We start from the raw sequence: 4,049 nt of genomic DNA on the forward strand, positions 1-4,049 counted from the left end.
CAGGTCAATAAAGCCATGAATAGTTCTTTGCCAGCCGCATGCCCGGTTGTTAGAAACAGGATGAAGAACAAACCACCTTCTTGGTCAAAAGATTTATCCTCGTTACGTGCATCTATTAGGACAATGTTCAATAAGGCTAAAGCCACGAGAGCAATAGAGGACTGGGAAGCCTATAAGGCTGATTTGAAAATATATAAAAAAGCAGTTAGAACTGCGAAACGTAAATCATGGCAGAGTTACTGCAAGGGAATTGAGGAAACCACGGAAGCGGCCAGATTAAGAAGAATTCTTGCAAAGTCGGCATCCAACCTTGGCTATCTCAAGGGTCAAGGGAACTAATGGACTACGACGGGCGAGGAATCCTTAAGTCTCCTCCTGGACACACACTTCCCTGGTAGTAAGCCGATGGAACTTAACGACCCCACAAATGACGGAGGGCTATCTGATCTAGGAAATCGACTTATCACTAAGGCGAAAATCGAATGGGCTATTAAGACTTTTGGTCCTTACAAGTCACCGGGACTTGACGGCATACACCCGGTAGAACTGCAGCAATCACGGGATATTATATCCCTATTCATTGTGTCTATCATCAGAAGCTGTCTTAACATGGGCTATATTCCGCTAGGCTGGAGAGAGACCAAAGTCTCCTTCATATCCAAGGCAGGTAGGTCCTCTCACATTAACCCCAAGGACTTCAGACCCATCAGTCTTACGTCTTTTCTGCTCAAAATTTTAGAGAGGATTGTGGATGATTATGTACGGGAGGTGGTACCAACTAGTAGGCTCTCCCCAGCGCAGAATGCCTATACGAAAGGCAAATCTACGGAAACCGCCTTGCACTCGCTCGTCGGGTTGGTGGAAAAAAGTTTATCTGACAAAGAGTATACTCTGGTTGCCTTTGTTGATATAGAAGGCGCCTTCAACAACATTAAGGGCAAGCGCCATAACGGGTGCCTTAGAAGAGCTTGCAGTTGGTCTGTAGAGACACTCCTCAGAGAGGGGTTTTCTCCCCTCTTCCCAGGAATTTGGCAGTAAACTCTCTGATGAAGGCACTCGAGAGGGGGGGTTGCCACGTCACTGCATACGCTGACGACCTGGCAATTGCCGTTAAAGGCAAATACCCTAATGGAGATTTTGCGCTCTAACATGGCCACGCTTAGAAACTGGACAGAGAGTAGGGGGCTCGGAATAAACCCCGAAAAAACCGAAGCAATTCTCTTTACAATCTCCCCGCTAATCTTTATGGGTGTGGAGATGTCTTTGAAGGAGAATGTTAAGTATCTAGGAATATATTAGACAGGAAACTCACGTGGAAACCTAATATAGAGGAAAGAGTAAAGAAGGCCAACGTTGCATTACACACTTGCAAACAGGCGGTCGGAATCAGGTTGGGGCTAACACCTCGTAGTACACATTGGCTTTACACCTCGGTGGTCAGGCCAATATTATTATACGGACTACTCGTATGGTGGCCAGCAACTCAAAAATCAAGTTATATAAAACTATTGAGTAAGGTCCAAAGAACGGCATTTCTACGCATTTCAGGTGCCTTAAGGACCACCCCAAATAAAGCGCTAGAGGTGGTAACCAATCTGCCCGCAATAAACCTGGTGGGTAAATACGCGGTCGCCGATTCAGCGCTCAGACTAAAAAGCATGGCGCTATGGAAGGATCGGCGGTTCGGTCACGCCTCTATACTTCACACTCTGTGTAGTCACAAACAAGAAGTGGACTACTCCGCCCCTAAACCAAACTTCGATAGGCTCTTCAAGACGAGCATCCCGTCAAGAAGAGAATGACAAATACCAAGACCATGGAAAAGGTGGGAACTGATTTTTTATACGGATGGATCCAAGCTAGACAATAGGGTTGGCTATGGAGTTTTCTCCAAGGAACTGGTACTAGAATTATCCGTCCGAATTCAGGACCACTGCAGTGTTTATCCGGCAGAGGTCTTAGCTATAAAGGAGGTGGCTGTGTACCTTAGTACGCATGTCGTAACGAGGACCACGATTAATATTTTCTCGACAGCCAGGCGGCCATTAAATCATTGAACAAGTTAATGCTGAAGTCGAAGGTTGCGCAGGAATGTCTCGCAGCTCTAAACGTTATCAGCGCCGTGTTCAAGGTCAGCCTCATTTGGGTTCCGGGACATAGAGATATTGAAGGAAATTTCAGGGCCGACGAGCTAGCCAGAAAAGGTACCAATCTCCCCCTATGTGAAAACAGAGGCACAATTGGGATACCCATGGCAACCTCCAAATTAGAACTTCGAAATAGCATGATCCAAGAGGCAAACAGGTAATGGCTAGAGGAGGGCACTTGGAGACCAACGAGGCTACTTTGGCCACAAATTGATAAGAAAAAGGCTCTCAAGAGAGGATATTTCAAGGGTCATGGCTTGTGTTACCGGTCATTGGCTATTTGGCAGGCACTCTTCGAGACTAGGAATATTCTCCCACGAATATTGTAGAAGTTGCAGGGATGAGGAAGAGGAAGAAACAGTAGAGCACTTCCTCTGTAGCTGCCCAGCTCTGGCCAGGAGGAGAGCAGGCTTTTTAGGTAGGCCCTTCTTTAGCTCTCTTACCGAACTATCATGCGTAGGAATAAAGCCAATCCTACGCTTTATAAGAGCTTCGAAATGGTTCTCTGAAGATTAGGCACAGAGGTTCCCGTGTTCTGCAGTGGTACCACAATGGACCTTCATAAGGTCTAAGTGAGTTGGTAATTTGAACCAACTGCCACATCAACCTCACCTATCCTAACCATTTAGTTGAGAACTAATATAGTTGGTTTTCTTTTTTCTCAAGGATGGCCGGTATAACGATATACTATACTGTGTATAGTTTGATAAAGCAGAGAGGAGCTTATTGACAGTGTTATTAACCGAACCCTTTTGGAACCGAAGGTATGTGAGTTTTTAAATGTAATGAATGCTAATTTTTCTTTAAATTCTTACTTTCTAACTTCGGGTGGGGTATTGCCTTTGAGCTTGGCCAAGTCAACACAATTTTTGGAAACTAAGAGTGTAGAAAACCAGCAGGTTTGCGAATAGTTTACGTCAACGTTGAAAGAACTCGCAAGTACGCTTCGAGAATTCGTTCGTTAAACTTGTTAGTTTTCGATTGCTTTCATATCATTCTGAGGCGGAGTAACTCGCTACTTCTGCAGTTATTTTTACTATGGATTCAGATCTGAGGATGGTCGTTTTTGTGTAGCCAATTTGGAAAACTGAAACAAATTTTCTAAAAAAAGTTAGACAAGGAATCCCTCCGGTCCGGTAAAGTCTACTCCCGTATTCGTGAACGCGCGCGTAAACGTAGTGCGTTCCTGAGGAAGAGTTTCCATAATTTGCATCTGATTTTTCTGTTTTAACACACAACCCCTATCTCCCTCCCCCCTCACTAACCCGAGGATCCGCCACTGATCTTATATTTATATTCAGATACCTTTCTGTTAATAATTACTTTTGAATTTTGAGATTTGACATACCGTCACTAAAATATAAATATCTAAGTCAATTGGTTAGACTTGGTTATCGAACTTGCCCTCTGCATTTGCGAAGGTCTAGATATCAATATGCAAGTGGTTTTATAACGGCCTCCGGCGACCTTTATTTTTTAATTAATCAAAATGACGATTTTTCAGAATAAATTTGCTTATACCAATGTGGACATAAATTGCGTTATGACCTCTGAATCTATAGCGGAAAAAGTGTAATTTTTTGTTTATAAAGTCAACTTGCAATTATGCAAATATCTGTGAGTGCAATTAGCAATCTTTTAAGTTAAATTTCAGCTTTTAAAATAGAGTTCTCAAATAGGCGGCGTTGACTTACTTTTTTTTGCTTGTTTTCATATGTTAATGCTTTAATAAATGCAATTTCTATATGAATGTATTGTTAGGAATGTATTCCAAGTACCATTAAGTATTTTAAAAACAAAAAAATTTTGACTTTCGTCCAGCTAGATCAGCTATCCGAACCACTGTGGGACGCAACACCAGAGGAAGTTCGAACATTGGTTAAAGAAGCAGCCTGTAATAAA

General features: G+C 43.0%; 1 long non-coding RNA gene across 1 annotated transcript in view; it reads left to right on the forward strand.

Annotated features, from left to right (window-relative positions):
* Positions 1-4,042, forward strand: part of LOC118749920 — a 4,341-nt gene extending 299 nt beyond the window's left edge. The window contains exons 2-3 of the long non-coding RNA XR_004994309.1: positions 2,814-2,911; positions 3,973-4,042. This is a non-coding gene — a long non-coding RNA (uncharacterized LOC118749920). The remainder of the gene's footprint in view (positions 1-2,813; positions 2,912-3,972) is intronic.
* The last annotated feature ends 7 nt before the right edge of the window (positions 4,043-4,049 follow it).

This window comes from Rhagoletis pomonella, unplaced genomic scaffold, assembly GCF_013731165.1.
Source record: "Rhagoletis pomonella isolate Grant_MI unplaced genomic scaffold, Rhpom_1.0 Rhpom_scaffold_00088, whole genome shotgun sequence".
NCBI classification, from domain to species: Eukaryota; Metazoa; Arthropoda; class Insecta; order Diptera; family Tephritidae; genus Rhagoletis; species Rhagoletis pomonella.